At 35.4% G+C, this 19,342-nt stretch overlaps 15 non-coding genes across 15 annotated transcripts; 8 read left to right on the top strand and 7 right to left on the bottom strand.

Annotated features, from left to right (window-relative positions):
* The first annotated feature begins 1,586 nt into the window (after positions 1 to 1,586).
* On the top strand, positions 1,587 to 1,668 carry Trnal-uag (transfer RNA leucine (anticodon UAG)). Its single transcript has one exon. It is a non-coding gene; the product is annotated as a tRNA-Leu (tRNA).
* Positions 1,669 to 2,406: 738 nt separating this feature from the next.
* On the bottom strand, positions 2,407 to 2,488 carry Trnal-aag (transfer RNA leucine (anticodon AAG)). Its single transcript has one exon. It is a non-coding gene; the product is annotated as a tRNA-Leu (tRNA).
* Positions 2,489 to 3,878: 1,390 nt separating this feature from the next.
* Trnal-uag (transfer RNA leucine (anticodon UAG)) lies at positions 3,879 to 3,960 on the top strand. Its single transcript has one exon. It is a non-coding gene; the product is annotated as a tRNA-Leu (tRNA).
* Positions 3,961 to 4,783: 823 nt separating this feature from the next.
* On the bottom strand, positions 4,784 to 4,865 carry Trnal-aag (transfer RNA leucine (anticodon AAG)). The gene has a single exon. It is a non-coding gene; the product is annotated as a tRNA-Leu (tRNA).
* A 1,743-nt stretch (positions 4,866 to 6,608) lies between these two features.
* Positions 6,609 to 6,690, top strand: Trnal-uag (transfer RNA leucine (anticodon UAG)). Its single transcript has one exon. It is a non-coding gene; the product is annotated as a tRNA-Leu (tRNA).
* Positions 6,691 to 7,428: 738 nt separating this feature from the next.
* On the bottom strand, positions 7,429 to 7,510 carry Trnal-aag (transfer RNA leucine (anticodon AAG)). The gene has a single exon. It is a non-coding gene; the product is annotated as a tRNA-Leu (tRNA).
* Positions 7,511 to 8,900: 1,390 nt separating this feature from the next.
* On the top strand, positions 8,901 to 8,982 carry Trnal-uag (transfer RNA leucine (anticodon UAG)). Its single transcript has one exon. It is a non-coding gene; the product is annotated as a tRNA-Leu (tRNA).
* Positions 8,983 to 9,805: 823 nt separating this feature from the next.
* On the bottom strand, positions 9,806 to 9,887 carry Trnal-aag (transfer RNA leucine (anticodon AAG)). Its single transcript has one exon. It is a non-coding gene; the product is annotated as a tRNA-Leu (tRNA).
* A 1,743-nt stretch (positions 9,888 to 11,630) lies between these two features.
* Positions 11,631 to 11,712, top strand: Trnal-uag (transfer RNA leucine (anticodon UAG)). The gene has a single exon. It is a non-coding gene; the product is annotated as a tRNA-Leu (tRNA).
* Positions 11,713 to 12,450: 738 nt separating this feature from the next.
* Trnal-aag (transfer RNA leucine (anticodon AAG)) lies at positions 12,451 to 12,532 on the bottom strand. The gene has a single exon. It is a non-coding gene; the product is annotated as a tRNA-Leu (tRNA).
* A 1,390-nt stretch (positions 12,533 to 13,922) lies between these two features.
* Trnal-uag (transfer RNA leucine (anticodon UAG)) lies at positions 13,923 to 14,004 on the top strand. Its single transcript has one exon. It is a non-coding gene; the product is annotated as a tRNA-Leu (tRNA).
* Positions 14,005 to 14,827: 823 nt separating this feature from the next.
* Trnal-aag (transfer RNA leucine (anticodon AAG)) lies at positions 14,828 to 14,909 on the bottom strand. The gene has a single exon. It is a non-coding gene; the product is annotated as a tRNA-Leu (tRNA).
* Positions 14,910 to 16,652: 1,743 nt separating this feature from the next.
* Positions 16,653 to 16,734, top strand: Trnal-uag (transfer RNA leucine (anticodon UAG)). The gene has a single exon. It is a non-coding gene; the product is annotated as a tRNA-Leu (tRNA).
* A 740-nt stretch (positions 16,735 to 17,474) lies between these two features.
* Trnal-aag (transfer RNA leucine (anticodon AAG)) lies at positions 17,475 to 17,556 on the bottom strand. Its single transcript has one exon. It is a non-coding gene; the product is annotated as a tRNA-Leu (tRNA).
* A 1,390-nt stretch (positions 17,557 to 18,946) lies between these two features.
* On the top strand, positions 18,947 to 19,028 carry Trnal-uag (transfer RNA leucine (anticodon UAG)). Its single transcript has one exon. It is a non-coding gene; the product is annotated as a tRNA-Leu (tRNA).
* Positions 19,029 to 19,342: the final 314 nt, after the last annotated feature.

Raw genomic sequence — 19,342 nt, 5'->3', positions numbered from 1 at the left:
TAGTTCTGTTTGATTCACACAGACTCTATATCTTGAATTAATGCGCTCCGTTTCAAGCACTATGATTTAGTTTTCTTTTTTCTTTTGTAACGTGGTATGATCTATAACTGTCACTATAACCCATGATTTTTTTTCTTACTCACGTAATCATTCTCATGTATGTTATAAAGATTGAAACCTTCAACATTGTCATTTGTACCTGTACGTTGGATTGTTGCTGTGATGATTTGACCCATAAAGGTCAAACTTAATACGGACGATTATTAGATACTTACTGTGTTTATGCATTTGAAAAATAAACAAAAAATATTCTTTCAGATAGAGGAATGGAGTATTACGCGTTGACTGAATTTTATTTTTCCGAATTCAATACATTATCTCATTATTCATTTGCAGGATGAGACGACAAGTACAATAAATATGATATGTCCATTCTTCGATCTTATGAGCTAAATCTTTTATCACATCTCTCTATGTCTTTATACGTAAAAATATTAATCGATCTCACGTTTTCTTTCATTGTTCCCATACGGAATGTGAAGATAAAATCAGGAATTTTCAAAGCTTACCTTAACATTTATTTTCCACGTTATACCTTTACAACAGTTAAATCTCTCTCTCCCTCCCTTTCATTGCAATCTAGATCCATTCAACTGGAGATTAAAGGCAGTTTCTCTCCTAAGTAATAAATACCGCACTTGAAAACGAATACCTATGGAATGTTAGTTCGTTACACCCTCTGTATCCTCAAACCTAACAAACCTAAACTCATGAAGTTGGTATGTGGTTTCATCGTAAGGGGATAATTCAATTATATCCTAACAAAATCATTGTGACCTAACATTCTCCATTGCATACATTTTTTTATACCGAAGCAATACGTTTTATTACACCCTTGATATCTTGTAATCCAATAAGCCCCTACCGATGAACATCTGCATTTAGCTGTATGTAAAGAAGAATAATACAACCAGAAGAGAACTAAGGTACTACATCCTACTTCTCACGTGTAAATGACTACTGCATTCTCGGCAATCCCTTTTTTACAGTCACGATGTCGTTGAACCTATTTCTCGGACACACGAGTTATAAAGTATGGGGATTCAATTCCAGAAAAGCAAATGCACAAAAAGTAAGTCATTATAAAACCTGATGTTGACGCTTAAAGTGAATTTTCAGCTATACATTCTATACCCATCAAAGATATTACACTCTTTCACACCTGCGATTAAGAAAGTGGTATGTATACCAATCTAAAAGATAAGTGTTTAACCATTGAATAAATTGGTCTACATAACGTAAATTTAACGCTTGAAAAAGATTTGGTTTCTATTTCAGTCGTCAGTTTTTTTTTTACCTCTTCTGTCATTTCAACACTACTAGACTAATCAAATTTTGCATCAATGATATCAGACTATGTACCTTGACACATATATAGGAGTAATGAATTGCAGTAGGTTTACTTATATAGACTGGGATCTCAGTTTGTAAAATTGTAAACCTTAGGCCAAACCATTTCATCCAAAGTAGACTGTAACAGCGTACACTAACAGACTCGTGTTAGCACTATTAAGACTTAGTCTGTCGGTAGCGTGGCCGAGCGGTCTAAGGCGCTGGTTTTAGGCACCAGTCTCTTCGGAGGCGTGGGTTCGAATCACATCGCTGCCAATAATATTTTTCAATGCAACATACGTAGGACTGGGTTCTAATTTTATTCAGTTTGATGTGATGTCGAACCGATGTCACTGATATTTCTAACTATGTCTGTGCGGTCATGAGATCTCAAACAACAAACATCGGGGTTTATCCTTTTCAATCAAAACGATTGTGTTCCTTTCTTAATAAATCACGTACAATTCTTATCTTGTGGCATCTGCAATTGTTGTTTGACGACCCCTTAGATAACAAAAGTAGTAACAATATCAAGACAATATCAAGGATCTTTTGAAAAGGAGAATGTTCATAAAAAATGTCTTTTTTATATCGATATGGTGACGATAGATTAATGTTTGGAGTGGTTGTAAAGATGCGGTAAAATAAGTTAATGCAACACTGTCTGGATGACATTGATGCGCACAAAAGGTAAATTACAAATTTAAAATTAAATTTTTTATTATTTTAAAAAATTGTTGGGAAAATTATCCTTCTTTATTTTATACGGTGCTAATTTTATCTAAAGTTCGTACAAAGAAAGTGAGAGTATTTAATTTAAAAAAGACTTCAATATATTATGTTAAACAGATATACAGTTTTATAATTGTTTGGTCTTTGTAAAGTAGGTAACACTTAATGGATGATTTTGTGCATTGATTTACCTTGAATTACATGCTTACAAAGACAATCCGGCACAGTGAATACAACAGGTTTTTTGAAATTTTACTTTATATTTTTGTTAATAAAAATACTTGGCAGCGGTGGGATTCGAACCCACGCCCCCGAAGAGACTGGTGCCTTAAACCAGCGCCTTAGACCGCTCGGCCACGCTACCTCTCTACAGGTTCGTAGAGAGTGACTAAAGCTCATTGTGTTATACCGACTCGCTACCTTTATACTTTCTTATCTGCCGTGTTTCGATATGTTACGAAGAGATATCTGTTCTAGTTAAAGGATAGGGTCGAGTGGGATGCCAGAGTGATATTTATAAGAGTATTTCTCTTGAACATTACACAGACTACACATCTTTCCCTAATGCGCTTCCTTCCCAGCACTCTGCTTTGATTTTCCTTTTCCTTTTTGTAATGTTGCATAACCTATTACTACAAATAGAGCCAATCATTTTTTCTTTTCCTCACGTAATCATTTTCATGTATGTTACGATCAATGGAACCTTCAGGATTGTCATTTGCACATGTACGTTGGACAGTCGCTGTGATGATTTGTCCCCTAAATGCCAAACTGAATACTGACGATATTGATATCCTTACTGTGTTTATAGATTTGAAGAAAAGAAATGCTTTTTCAGGTAGAGTAATTGAAGTATCACGCTTTGATTGAATTGTGTCTTTTAAGAATTCAAAACTGTATCGCGTTGTTGATTTACAGGATGAGAAGACATGTAAAATCAATATGATGTGTCCATTCTTCCGTCTTATGGGCTAAATCTCTTATTCAAATCTCTCTATGTCTTTGTCCGAAAACTAAATTCATCCATCCCGTTTATTGATTTTCTTCGGTCGGAGAAATCTCACGTTTCTTTCATTGCTCTCATACAGAATGTGAGATAAAATAAGGAATTTTGAAAGCTTCCCTTAACATTTATTTTCCACGTTATTCCTTTACAACAGTTAAATCTCTCCCTCCCTCTCTTTCATTGCAATCTAAATCCATTCAATTGGAGATTAAAGGCAGTTTCTCTCCTAAGTAATAAATATCGCACTTGAAAACGAATACCTTTGGAATATCAGTTCCTTACACCCTCAATATATTCAGCCCTAGAAAACCTAAATTCATGAAGCTGGTATGTGGTTTCAACGTAAGGGGATGATTCAATTATATCATAACTAGGTCATCGTGATATAACATTCTCCCTTGCAAATTCATAGCTACAACTTTGTTACATCCTTGATATCTTGTAATCTAATAGGCCTCTGCCGTTGAACATTTGCATTTAGGTGTAGCTAAAGAAGAGTAATACAAGCAGAAGAGTGCTATGGTCGGGTAAATGAATATCACATTCTCAGCCATCCATTCTTTACAATCCCAATATCACTGAGCCTATTTCTCGGACACACGAGTAATTTAGAATGGGGATGCAACTAAAGAAAAGAAAATGCACACAAAGTAGGACCTTATAACCTAATTTTGACGCTTGAAGTGAATTTTCAGCAATATATTCTGGACCCCTCAAAGATATTGTACTATAAGCGTGTTAGTCTGTCGGTAGCGTGGCCGAGCGGTCTAAGGCGTTGGTTTTAGGCACCAGTCTCTTCGGAGGCGTGGGTTCGAATCCCATCGCTGCCAATACTATTTTTCAACGTACAATACTACTAAAGTATCTTTGATACTACATTTATGTTACACGTAGGACTATTTATTGGCTGGTACAAATTGCAACATTAGGTATCACTGGGTTCTAATTTAAGACATATTCTAACAAAAATATCAAGACGAGTAAATTTCATTGAATAGATGTATGGTTATTTAAAAGAATATTGTTGTTTGCATCGATATCGTGCTAACAGGGTAATGTTCAGAGTGGTTTTTATGTCTTGCATTCATACTGGTGAATTTAGATGAAATTGCTATAGCATGAGAATAATTATAACAGCTTTGCGAAATAGTATTCACCCTTTTGGGGATATTTAAAATCCTTACAAGGTTCAAGAATTTCAAGAGGACGCAGGCGCAATGCAGTAAATTCGATTTGTACAGAAAAATACTAAATTCATCTATCGCAAACCCATGAAAACCATTTGTTTTAAAGATGCTGTAAAAGGACTTAATGTAACACTGTTTGGATTACATTAAAGCGAAATACGAGTAACAGCCACAAAGAGTTGGTGAAACTATTCTTCCTATATTTCATACCGCGAAAATTTTAACTAAAGTTAGTAACAAATAGAGACAGAATATTCAACATTATCAAAAGAGATCCTTGAACAGTTCTTTTAGAAATCATGTACAGTGTAAGATGCACTGTTCGTTATAAAACAGGTAAAAGTGTATTGATCATTTTCTTCATTGATTTGCCTTGAGTTACCTGCTTGAAAAGAGACTGGCAAAGAGAATTGGTCAACGGTAGTTTTAAATGTCGCTTAGCTAAATTTGGTTTAATAAAAATACTTGGCAGCGGTGGGATTCGAACCCACGCCCCCGAAGAGACTGGTGCCTTAAACCAGCGCCTTAGACCGCTCGGCCACGCTACCTCTGTACAGGTTTGCAGAGAGTGACTAAAACTGCTTGTGTCATACATACTCGTTACCGTTCTACTTTCTCATCTGCCGTGTTTAGATCTTACGAGGATTTAAATGTGTTAATTAAAGGATATGGCCGAGTGGAATACCAGAGTGGCATTTATAAAGGTAGTTCTGTTTGATTCACACAGACTCTATATCTTGAATTAATGCGCTCCGTTTCAAGCACTATGGGTTAGTTTTCTTTTTTCTTTTGTAACGTGGTATGATCTATAACTGTCACTATAACCCATGATTTTTTTTCTTACTCACGTAATCATTCTCATGTATGTTATAAAGATTGAAACCTTCAACATTGTCATTTGTACCTGTACGTTGGATTGTTGCTGTGATGATTTGACCCATAAAGGTCAAACTTAATACGGACGATTATTAGATACTTACTGTGTTTATGCATTTGAAAAATAAACAAAAAATATTCTTTCAGATAGAGGAATGGAGTATTACGCGTTGACTGAATTTTATTTTTCCGAATTCAATACATTATCTCATTATTCATTTGCAGGATGAGACGACAAGTACAATAAATATGATATGTCCATTCTTCGATCTTATGAGCTAAATCTTTTATCACATCTCTCTATGTCTTTATACGTAAAAATATTAATCGATCTCACGTTTTCTTTCATTGTTCCCATACGGAATGTGAAGATAAAATCAGGAATTTTCAAAGCTTACCTTAACATTTATTTTCCACGTTATACCTTTACAACAGTTAAATCTCTCTCTCCCTCCCTTTCATTGCAATCTAGATCCATTCAACTGGAGATTAAAGGCAGTTTCTCTCCTAAGTAATAAATACCGCACTTGAAAACGAATACCTATGGAATGTTAGTTCGTTACACCCTCTGTATCCTCAAACCTAACAAACCTAAACTCATGAAGTTGGTATGTGGTTTCATCGTAAGGGGATAATTCAATTATATCCTAACAAAATCATTGTGACCTAACATTCTCCATTGCATACATTTTTTTATACCGAAGCAATACGTTTTATTACACCCTTGATATCTTGTAATCCAATAAGCCCCTACCGATGAACATCTGCATTTAGCTGTATGTAAAGAAGAATAATACAACCAGAAGAGAACTAAGGTACTACATCCTACTTCTCACGTGTAAATGACTACTGCATTCTCGGCAATCCCTTTTTTACAGTCACGATGTCGTTGAACCTATTTCTCGGACACACGAGTTATAAAGTATGGGGATTCAATTCCAGAAAAGCAAATGCACAAAAAGTAAGTCATTATAAAACCTGATGTTGACGCTTAAAGTGAATTTTCAGCTATACATTCTATGCCCATCAAAGATATTACACTCTTTCACACCTGCGATTAAGAAAGTGGTATGTATACCAATCTAAAAGATAAGTGTTTAACCATTGAATAAATTGGTCTACATAACGTAAATTTAACGCTTGAAAAAGATTTGGTTTCCTTTTCAGTCGTCAGTTTTTTTTTTACCTCTTCTGTCATTTCAACACTACTAGACTAATCAAATTTTGCATCAATGATATCAGACTATGTACCTTGACACATATATAGGAGTAATGAATTGCAGTAGGTTTACTTATATAGACTGGGATCTCAGTTTGTAAAATTGTAAACCTTAGGCCAAACCATTTCATCCAAAGTAGACTGTAACAGCGTACACTAACAGACTCGTGTTAGCACTATTAAGACTTAGTCTGTCGGTAGCGTGGCCGAGCGGTCTAAGGCGCTGGTTTTAGGCACCAGTCTCTTCGGAGGCGTGGGTTCGAATCCCATCGCTGCCAATAATATTTTTCAATGCAACATAGGTAGGACTGGGTTCTAATTTTATTCAGTTTGATGTGATGTCGAACCGATGTCACTGATATTTCTAACTATGTCTGTGCGGTCATGAGATCTCAAACAACAAACATCGGGGTTTATCCTTTTCAATCAAAACGATTGTGTTCCTTTCTTAATAAATCACGTACAATTCTTATCTTGTGGCATCTGCAATTGTTGTTTGACGACCCCTTAGATAACAAAAGTAGTAACAATATCAAGACAATATCAAGGATCTTTTGAAAAGGAGAATGTTCATAAAAAATGTCTTTTTTATATCGATATGGTGACGATAGATTAATGTTTGGAGTGGTTGTAAAGATGCGGTAAAATAAGTTAATGCAACACTGTCTGGATGACATTGATGCGCACAAAAGGTAAATTACAAATTTAAAATTAAATTTTTTATTATTTTAAAAAATTGTTGGGAAAATTATCCTTCTTTATTTTATACGGTGCTAATTTTATCTAAAGTTCGTACAAAGAAAGTGAGAGTATTTAATTTAAAAAAGACTTCAATATATTATGTTAAACAGATATACAGTTTTATAATTGTTTGGTCTTTGTAAAGTAGGTAACACTTAATGGATGATTTTGTGCATTGATTTACCTTGAATTACATGCTTACAAAGACAATCCGGCACAGTGAATACAACAGGTTTTTTGAAATTTTACTTTATATTTTTGTTAATAAAAATACTTGGCAGCGGTGGGATTCGAACCCACGCCCCCGAAGAGACTGGTGCCTTAAACCAGCGCCTTAGACCGCTCGGCCACGCTACCTCTCTACAGGTTCGTAGAGAGTGACTAAAGCTCATTGTGTTATACCGACTCGCTACCTTTATACTTTCTTATCTGCCGTGTTTCGATATGTTACGAAGAGATATCTGTTCTAGTTAAAGGATAGGGTCGAGTGGGATGCCAGAGTGATATTTATAAGAGTATTTCTCTTGAACATTACACAGACTACACATCTTTCCCTAATGCGCTTCCTTCCCAGCACTCTGCTTTGATTTTCCTTTTCCTTTTTGTAATGTTGCATAACCTATTACTACAAATAGAGCCAATCATTTTTTCTTTTCCTCACGTAATCATTTTCATGTATGTTACGATCAATGGAACCTTCAGGATTGTCATTTGCACATGTACGTTGGACAGTCGCTGTGATGATTTGTCCCCTAAATGCCAAACTGAATACTGACGATATTGATATCCTTACTGTGTTTATAGATTTGAAGAAAAGAAATGCTTTTTCAGGTAGAGTAATTGAAGTATCACGCTTTGATTGAATTGTGTCTTTTAAGAATTCAAAACTGTATCGCGTTGTTGATTTACAGGATGAGAAGACATGTAAAATCAATATGATGTGTCCATTCTTCCGTCTTATGGGCTAAATCTCTTATTCAAATCTCTCTATGTCTTTGTCCGAAAACTAAATTCATCCATCCCGTTTATTGATTTTCTTCGGTCGGAGAAATCTCACGTTTCTTTCATTGCTCTCATACAGAATGTGAGATAAAATAAGGAATTTTGAAAGCTTCCCTTAACATTTATTTTCCACGTTATTCCTTTACAACAGTTAAATCTCTCCCTCCCTCTCTTTCATTGCAATCTAAATCCATTCAATTGGAGATTAAAGGCAGTTTCTCTCCTAAGTAATAAATATCGCACTTGAAAACGAATACCTTTGGAATATCAGTTCCTTACACCCTCAATATATTCAGCCCTAGAAAACCTAAATTCATGAAGCTGGTATGTGGTTTCAACGTAAGGGGATGATTCAATTATATCATAACTAGGTCATCGTGATATAACATTCTCGCTTGCAAATTCATAGCTACAACTTTGTTACATCCTTGATATCTTGTAATCTAATAGGCCTCTGCCGTTGAACATTTGCATTTAGGTGTAGCTAAAGAAGAGTAATACAAGCAGAAGAGTGCTATGGTCGGGTAAATGAATATCACATTCTCAGCCATCCATTCTTTACAATCCCAATATCACTGAGCCTATTTCTCGGACACACGAGTAATTTAGAATGGGGATGCAACTAAAGAAAAGAAAATGCACACAAAGTAGGACCTTATAACCTAATTTTGACGCTTGAAGTGAATTTTCAGCAATATATTCTGGACCCCTCAAAGATATTGTACTATAAGCGTGTTAGTCTGTCGGTAGCGTGGCCGAGCGGTCTAAGGCGTTGGTTTTAGGCACCAGTCTCTTCGGAGGCGTGGGTTCGAATCCCATCGCTGCCAATACTATTTTTCAACGTACAATACTACTAAAGTATCTTTGATACTACATTTATGTTACACGTAGGACTATTTATTGGCTGGTACAAATTGCAACATTAGGTATCACTGGGTTCTAATTTAACACATATTCTAACAAAAATATCAAGACGAGTAAATTTCATTGAATAGATGTATGGTTATTTAAAAGAATATTGTTGTTTGCATCGATATCGTGCTAACAGGGTAATGTTCAGAGTGGTTTTTATGTCTTGCATTCATACTGGTGAATTTAGATGAAATTGCTATAGCATGAGAATAATTATAACAGCTTTGCGAAATAGTATTCACCCTTTTGGGGATATTTAAAATCCTTACAAGGTTCAAGAATTTCAAGAGGACGCAGGCGCAATGCAGTAAATTCGATTTGTACAGAAAAATACTAAATTCATCTATCGCAAACCCATGAAAACCATTTGTTTTAAAGATGCTGTAAAAGGACTTAATGTAACACTGTTTGGATTACATTAAAGCGAAATACGAATAACAGCCACAAAGAGTTGGTGAAACTATTCTTCCTATATTTCATACCGCGAAAATTTTAACTAAAGTTAGTAACAAATAGAGACAGAATATTCAACATTATCAAAAGAGATCCTTGAACAGTTCTTTTAGAAATCATGTACAGTGTAAGATGCACTGTTCGTTATAAAACAGGTAAAAGTGTATTGATCATTTTCTTCATTGATTTGCCTTGAGTTACCTGCTTGAAAAGAGACTGGCAAAGAGAATTGGTCAACGGTAGTTTTAAATGTCGCTTAGCTAAATTTGGTTTAATAAAAATACTTGGCAGCGGTGGGATTCGAACCCACGCCCCCGAAGAGACTGGTGCCTTAAACCAGCGCCTTAGACCGCTCGGCCAAGCTACCTCTGTACAGGTTTGCAGAGAGTGACTAAAACTGCTTGTGTCATACATACTCGTTACCGTTCTACTTTCTCATCTGCCGTGTTTAGATCTTACGAGGATTTAAATGTGTTAATTAAAGGATATGGCCGAGTGGAATACCAGAGTGGCATTTATAAAGGTAGTTCTGTTTGATTCACACAGACTCTATATCTTGAATTAATGCGCTCCGTTTCAAGCACTATGGGTTAGTTTTCTTTTTTCTTTTGTAACGTGGTATGATCTATAACTGTCACTATAACCCATGATTTTTTTTCTTACTCACGTAATCATTCTCATGTATGTTATAAAGATTGAAACCTTCAACATTGTCATTTGTACCTGTACGTTGGATTGTTGCTGTGATGATTTGACCCATAAAGGTCAAACTTAATACGGACGATTATTAGATACTTACTGTGTTTATGCATTTGAAAAATAAACAAAAAATATTCTTTCAGATAGAGGAATGGAGTATTACGCGTTGACTGAATTTTATTTTTCCGAATTCAATACATTATCTCATTATTCATTTGCAGGATGAGACGACAAGTACAATAAATATGATATGTCCATTCTTCGATCTTATGAGCTAAATCTTTTATCACATCTCTCTATGTCTTTATACGTAAAAATATTAATCGATCTCACGTTTTCTTTCATTGTTCCCATACGGAATGTGAAGATAAAATCAGGAATTTTCAAAGCTTACCTTAACATTTATTTTCCACGTTATACCTTTACAACAGTTAAATCTCTCTCTCCCTCCCTTTCATTGCAATCTAGATCCATTCAACTGGAGATTAAAGGCAGTTTCTCTCCTAAGTAATAAATACCGCACTTGAAAACGAATACCTATGGAATGTTAGTTCGTTACACCCTCTGTATCCTCAAACCTAACAAACCTAAACTCATGAAGTTGGTATGTGGTTTCATCGTAAGGGGATAATTCAATTATATCCTAACAAAATCATTGTGACCTAACATTCTCCATTGCATACATTTTTTTATACCGAAGCAATACGTTTTATTACACCCTTGATATCTTGTAATCCAATAAGCCCCTACCGATGAACATCTGCATTTAGCTGTATGTAAAGAAGAATAATACAACCAGAAGAGAACTAAGGTACTACATCCTACTTCTCACGTGTAAATGACTACTGCATTCTCGGCAATCCCTTTTTTACAGTCACGATGTCGTTGAACCTATTTCTCGGACACACGAGTTATAAAGTATGGGGATTCAATTCCAGAAAAGCAAATGCACAAAAAGTAAGTCATTATAAAACCTGATGTTGACGCTTAAAGTGAATTTTCAGCTATACATTCTATACCCATCAAAGATATTACACTCTTTCACACCTGCGATTAAGAAAGTGGTATGTATACCAATCTAAAAGATAAGTGTTTAACCATTGAATAAATTGGTCTACATAACGTAAATTTAACGCTTGAAAAAGATTTGGTTTCTATTTCAGTCGTCAGTTTTTTTTTTACCTCTTCTGTCATTTCAACACTACTAGACTAATCAAATTTTGCATCAATGATATCAGACTATGTACCTTGACACATATATAGGAGTAATGAATTGCAGTAGGTTTACTTATATAGACTGGGATCTCAGTTTGTAAAATTGTAAACCTTAGGCCAAACCATTTCATCCAAAGTAGACTGTAACAGCGTACACTAACAGACTCGTGTTAGCACTATTAAGACTTAGTCTGTCGGTAGCGTGGCCGAGCGGTCTAAGGCGCTGGTTTTAGGCACCAGTCTCTTCGGAGGCGTGGGTTCGAATCCCATCGCTGCCAATAATATTTTTCAATGCAACATAGGTAGGACTGGGTTCTAATTTTATTCAGTTTGATGTGATGTCGAACCGATGTCACTGATATTTCTAACTATGTCTGTGCGGTCATGAGATCTCAAACAACAAACATCGGGGTTTATCCTTTTCAATCAAAACGATTGTGTTCCTTTCTTAATAAATCACGTACAATTCTTATCTTGTGGCATCTGCAATTGTTGTTTGACGACCCCTTAGATAACAAAAGTAGTAACAATATCAAGACAATATCAAGGATCTTTTGAAAAGGAGAATGTTCATAAAAAATGTCTTTTTTCTATCGATATGGTGACGATAGATTAATGTTTGGAGTGGTTGTAAAGATGCGGTAAAATAAGTTAATGCAACACTGTCTGGATGACATTGATGCGCACGAAAGGTAAATTACAAATTTAAAATTAAATTTTTTATTATTTTAAAAAATTGTTGGGAAAATTATCCTTCTTTATTTTATACGGTGCTAATTTTATCTAAAGTTCGTACAAAGAAAGTGAGAGTATTTAATTTAAAAAAGACTTCAATATATTATGTTAAACAGATATACAGTTTTATAATTGTTTGGTCTTTGTAAAGTAGGTAACACTTAATGGATGATTTTGTGCATTGATTTACCTTGAATTACATGCTTACAAAGACAATCCGGCACAGTGAATACAACAGGTTTTTTGAAATTTTACTTTATATTTTTGTTAATAAAAATACTTGGCAGCGGTGGGATTCGAACCCACGCCCCCGAAGAGACTGGTGCCTTAAACCAGCGCCTTAGACCGCTCGGCCACGCTACCTCTCTACAGGTTCGTAGAGAGTGACTAAAGCTCATTGTGTTATACCGACTCGCTACCTTTATACTTTCTTATCTGCCGTGTTTCGATATGTTACGAAGAGATATCTGTTCTAGTTAAAGGATAGGGTCGAGTGGGATGCCAGAGTGATATTTATAAGAGTATTTCTCTTGAACATTACACAGACTACACATCTTTCCCTAATGCGCTTCCTTCCCAGCACTCTGGTTTGATTTTCCTTTTCCTTTTTGTAATGTTGCATAACCTATTACTACAAATAGAGCCAATCATTTTTTCTTTTCCTCACGTAATCATTTTCATGTATGTTACGATCAATGGAACCTTCAGGATTGTCATTTGCACATGTACGTTGGACAGTCGCTGTGATGATTTGTCCCCTAAATGCCAAACTGAATACTGACGATATTGATATCCTTACTGTGTTTATAGATTTGAAGAAAAGAAATGCTTTTTCAGGTAGAGTAATTGAAGTATCACGCTTTGATTGAATTGTGTCTTTTAAGAATTCAAAACTGTATCGCGTTGTTGATTTACAGGATGAGAAGACATGTAAAATCAATATGATGTGTCCATTCTTCCGTCTTATGGGCTAAATCTCTTATTCAAATCTCTCTATGTCTTTGTCCGAAAACTAAATTCATCTATCCCGTTTATTGATTTTCTTCGGTCGGAGAAATCTCACGTTTCTTTCATTGCTCTCATACGGAATGTGAGATAAAATAAGGAATTTTGAAAGCTTCCCTTAACATTTATTTTCCACGTTATTCCTTTGCAACAGTTAAATCTCTCCCTCCCTCTCTTTCATTGCAATCTAAATCCATTCAATTGGAGATTAAAGGCAGTTTCTCTCCTAAGTAATAAATATCGCACTTGAAAACGAATACCTTTGGAATATCAGTTCCTTACACCCTCAATATATTCAGCCCTAGAAAACCTAAATTCATGAAGCTGGTATGTGGTTTCAACGTAAGGGGATGATTCAATTATATCATAACTAGGTCATCGTGATATAACATTCTCCCTTGCAAATTCATAGCTACAACTTTGTTACATCCTTGATATCTTGTAATCTAATAGGCCTCTGCCGTTGAACATTTGCATTTAGGTGTAGCTAAAGAAGAGTAATACAAGCAGAAGAGTGCTATGGTCGGGTAAATGAATATCACATTCTCAGCCATCCATTCTTTACAATCCCAATATCACTGAGCCTATTTCTCGGACACACGAGTAATTTAGAATGGGGATGCAACTAAAGAAAAGAAACTGCACACAAAGTAGGACCTTATAACCTAATTTTGACGCTTGAAGTGAATTTTCAGCAATATATTCTGGACCCCTCAAAGATATTGTACTATAAGCGTGTTAGTCTGTCGGTAGCGTGGCCGAGCGGTCTAAGGCGCTGGTTTTAGGCACCAGTCTCTTCGGAGGCGTGGGTTCGAATCCCATCGCTGCCAATACTATTTTTCAACGTACAATACTACTAAAGTATCTCTGATACTACATTTATGTTACACGTAGGACTATTTATTGGCTGGTACAAATTGCAACATTAGGTATCACTGGGTTCTAATTTAACACATATTCTAACAAAAATATCAAGACGAGTAAATTTCATTGAATAGATGTATGGTTATTTAAAAGAATATTGTTGTTTGCATCGATATCGTGCTAACAGGGTAATGTTCAGAGTGGTTTTTATGTCTTGCATTCATACTGGTGAATTTAGATGAAATTGCTATAGCATGAGAATAATTATAACAGCTTTGCGAAATAGTATTCACCCTTTTGGGGATATTTAAAATCCTTACAAGGTTCAAGAATTTCAAGAGGACGCAGGCGCAATGCAGTAAATTCGATTTGTACAGAAAAATACTAAATTCATCTATCGCAAACCCATGAAAACCATTTGTTTTAAAGATGCTGTAAAAGGACTTAATGTAACACTGTTTGGATTACATTAAAGCGAAATACGAGTAACAGCCACAAAGAGTTGGTGAAACTATTCTTCCTATATTTCATACCGCGAAAATTTTAACTAAAGTTAGTAACAAATAGAGACAGAATATTCAACATTATCAAAAGAGATCCTTGAACAGTTCTTTTAGAAATCATGTACAGTGTAAGATGCACTGTTCGTTATAAAACAGGTAAAAGTGTATTGATCATTTTCTTCATTGATTTGCCTTGAGTTACCTGCTTGAAAAGAGACTGGCAAAGAGAATTGGTCAACGGTAGTTTTAAATGTCGCTTAGCTAAATTTGGTTTAATAAAAATACTTGGCAGCGGTGGGATTCGAACCCACGCCCCCGAAGAGACTGGTGCCTTAAACCAGCGCCTTAGACCGCTCGGCCACGCTACCTCTGTACAGGTTTGCAGAGAGTGACTAAAACTGCTTGTGTCATACATACTCGTTACCGTTCTACTTTCTCATCTGCCGTGTTTAGATCTTACGAGGATTTAAATGTGTTAATTAAAGGATATGGCCGAGTGGAATACCAGAGTGGCATTTATAAAGGTAGTTCTGTTTGATTCACACAGACTCTATATCTTGAATTAATGCGCTCCGTTTCAAGCACTATGATTTAGTTTTCTTTTTTCTTTTGTAACGTGGTATGATCTATAACTGTCACTATAACCCATGATTTTTTTTCTTACTCACGTAATCATTCTCATGTATGTTATAAAGATTGAAACCTTCAACATTGTCATTTGTACCTGTACGTTGGATTGTTGCTGTGATGATTTGACCCATAAAGGTCAAACTTAATACGGACGATTATTAGATACTTACTGTGTTTATGCATTTGAAAAATAAACAAAAAATATTCTTTCAGATAGAGGAATGGAGTATTACGCGTTGACTGAATTTTATTTTTCCGAATTCAATACATTATCTCATTATTCATTTGCAGGATGAGACGACAAGTACAATAAATATGATATGTCCATTCTTCGATCTTATGAGCTAAATCTTTTATCACATCTCTCTATGTCTTTATACGTAAAAATATTAATCGATCTCACGTTTTCTTTCATTGTTCCCATACGGAATGTGAAGATAAAATCAGGAATTTTCAAAGCTTACCTTAACATTTATTTTCCACGTTATACCTTTACAACAGTTAAATCTCTCTCTCCCTCCCTTTCATTGCAATCTAGATCCATTCAACTGGAGATTAAAGGCAGTTTCTCTCCTAAGTAATAAATACCGCACTTGAAAACGAATACCTATGGAATGTTAGTTCGTTACACCCTCTGTATCCTCAAACCTAACAAACCTAAACTCATGAAGTTGGTATGTGGTTTCATCGTAAGGGGATAATTCAATTATATCCTAACAAAATCATTGTGACCTAACATTCTCCATTGCAAACATTTTTTTATACCGAAGCAATACGTTTTATTACACCCTTGATATCTTGTAATCCAATAAGCCCCTACCGATGAACATCTGCATTTAGCTGTATGTAAAGAAGAATAATACAACCAGAAGAGAACTAAGGTACTACATCCTACTTCTCACGTGTAAATGACTACTGCATTCTCGGCAATCCCTTTTTTACAGTCACGATGTCGTTGAACCTATTTCTCGGACACACGAGTTATAAAGTATGGGGATTCAATTCCAGAAAAGCAAATGCACAAAAAGTAAGTCATTATAAAACCTGATGTTGACGCTTAAAGTGAATTTTCAGCTATACATTCTATACCCATCAAAGATATTACACTCTTTCACACCTGCGATTAAGAAAGTGGTATGTATACCAATCTAAAAGATAAGTGTTTAACCATTGAATAAATTGGTCTACATAACGTAAATTTAACGCTTGAAAAAGATTTGGTTTCTATTTCAGTCGTCAGTTTTTTTTTTACCTCTTCTGTCATTTCAACACTACTAGACTAATCAAATTTTGCATCAATGATATCAGACTATGTACCTTGACACATATATAGGAGTAATGAATTGCAGTAGGTTTACTTATATAGACTGGGATCTCAGTTTGTAAAATTGTAAACCTTAGGCCAAACCATTTCATCCAAAGTAGACTGTAACAGCGTACACTAACAGACTCGTGTTAGCACTATTAAGACTTAGTCTGTCGGTAGCGTGGCCGAGCGGTCTAAGGCGCTGGTTTTAGGCACCAGTCTCTTCGGAGGCGTGGGTTCGAATCCCATCGCTGCCAATAATATTTTTCAATGCAACATACGTAGGACTGGGTTCTAATTTTATTCAGTTTGATGTGATGTCGAACCGATGTCACTGATATTTCTAACTATGTCTGTGCGGTCATGAGATCTCAAACAACAAACATCGGGGTTTATCCTTTTCAATCAAAACGATTGTGTTCCTTTCTTAATAAATCACGTACAATTCTTATCTTGTGGCATCTGCAATTGTTGTTTGACGACCCCTTAGATAACCAAAGTAGTAACAATATCAAGACAATATCAAGGATCTTTTGAAAAGGAGAATGTTCATAAAAAAATGTCTTTTTTTCTATCGATATGGTGACGATAGATTAATGTTTGGAGTGGTTGTAAAGATGCGGTAAAATAAGTTAATGCAACACTGTCTGGATGACATTGATGCGCACGAAAGGTAAATTACAAATTTAAAATTAAATTTTTTATTATTTTAAAAAATTGTTGGGAAAATTATCCTTCTTTATTTTATACGGTGCTAATTTTATCTAAAGTTCGTACAAAGAAAGTGAGAGTATTTAATTTAAAAAAGACTTCAATATATTATGTTAAACAGATATACAGTTTTATAATTGTTTGGTCTTTGTAAAGTAGGTAACACTTAATGGATGATTTTGTGCATTGATTTACCTTGAATTACATGCTTACAAAGACAATCCGGCACAGTGAATACAACAGGTTTTTTGAAATTTTACTTTATATTTTTGTTAATAAAAATACTTGGCAGCGGTGGGATTCGAACCCACGCCCCCGAAGAGACTGGTGCCTTAAACCAGCGCCTTAGACCGCTCGGCCACGCTACCTCTCTACAGGTTCGTAGAGAGTGACTAAAGCTCATTGTGTTATACCGACTCGCTACCTTTATACTTTCTTATCTGCCGTGTTTCGATATGTTACGAAGAGATATCTGTTCTAGTTAAAGGATAGGGTCGAGTGGGATGCCAGAGTGATATTTATAAGAGTATTTCTCTTGAACATTACACAGACTACACATCTTTCCCTAATGCGCTTCCTTCCCAGCACTCTGGTTTGATTTTCCTTTTCCTTTTTGTAATGTTGCATAACCTATTACTACAAATAGAGCCAATCATTTTTTCTTTTCCTCACGTAATCATTTTCATGTATGTTACGATCAATGGAACCTTCAGGATTGTCATTTGCACATGTACGTTGGACAGTCGCTGTGATGATTTGTCCCCTAAATGCCAAACTGAATACTGACGATATTGATATCCTTACTGTGTTTATAGATTTGAAGAAAAGAAATGCTTTTTCAGGTAGAGTAATTGAAGTATCACGCTTTGATTGAATTGTGTCTTTTAAGAATTCAAAACTGTATCGCGTTGTTGATTTACAGGATGAGAAGACATGTAAAATCAATATGATGTGTCCATTCTTCCGTCTTATGGGCTAAATCTCTTATTCAAATCTCTCTATGTCTTTGTCCGAAAACTAAATTCATCTATCCCGTTTATTGATTTTCTTCGGTCGGAGAAATCTCACGTTTCTTTCATTGCTCTCATACGGAATGTGAGATAAAATAAGGAATTTTGAAAGCTTCCCTTAACATTTATTTTCCACGTTATTCCTTTGCAACAGTTAAATCTCTCCCTCCCTCTCTTTCATTGCAATCTAAATCCATTCAATTGGAGATTAAAGGCAGTTTCTCTCCTAAGTAATAAATATCGCACTTGAAAACGAATACCTTTGGAATATCAGTTCCTTACACCCTCAATATATTCAGCCCTAGAAAACCTAAATTCATGAAGCTGGTATGTGGTTTCAACGTAAGGGGATGATTCAATTATATCATAACTAGGTCATCGTGATATAACATTCTCCCTTGCAAATTCATAGCTACAACTTTGTTACATCCTTGATATCTTGTAATCTAATAGGCCTCTGCCGTTGAACATTTGCATTTAGGTGTAGCTAAAGAAGAGTAATACAAGCAGAAGAGTGCTATGGTCGGGTAAATGAATATCACATTCTCAGCCATCCATTCTTTACAATCCCAATATCACTGAGCCTATTTCTCGGACACACGAGTAATTTAGAATGGGGATGCAACTAAAGAAAAGAAACTGCACACAAAGTAGGACCTTATAACCTAATTTTGACGCTTGAAGTGAATTTTCAGCAATATATTCTGGACCCCTCAAAGATATTGTACTATAAGCGTGTTAGTCTGTCGGTAGCGTGGCCGAGCGGTCTAAGGCGCTGGTTTTAGGCACCAGTCTCTTCGGAGGCGTGGGTTCGAATCCCATCGCTGCCAATACTATTTTTCAACGTACAATACTACTAAAGTATCTCTGATACTACATTTATGTTACACGTAGGACTATTTATTGGCTGGTACAAATTGCAACATTAGGTATCACTGGGTTCTAATTTAAGACATATTCTAACAAAAATATCAAGACGAGTAAATTTCATTGAATAGATGTATGGTTATTTAAAAGAATATTGTTGTTTGCATCGATATCGTGCTAACAGGGTAATGTTCAGAGTGGTTTTTATGTCTTGCATTCATACTGGTGAATTTAGATGAAATTGCTATAGCATGAGAATAATTATAACAGCTTTGCG

This window comes from Sinohyriopsis cumingii, chromosome 9 (genome assembly GCF_028554795.1).
Source record: "Sinohyriopsis cumingii isolate HCF-2022 chromosome 9, ASM2855479v2, whole genome shotgun sequence".
NCBI classification, from domain to species: domain Eukaryota; kingdom Metazoa; phylum Mollusca; class Bivalvia; order Unionida; family Unionidae; genus Sinohyriopsis; species Sinohyriopsis cumingii.
This window is presented reverse-complemented; position numbering and strand designations above follow the sequence as displayed.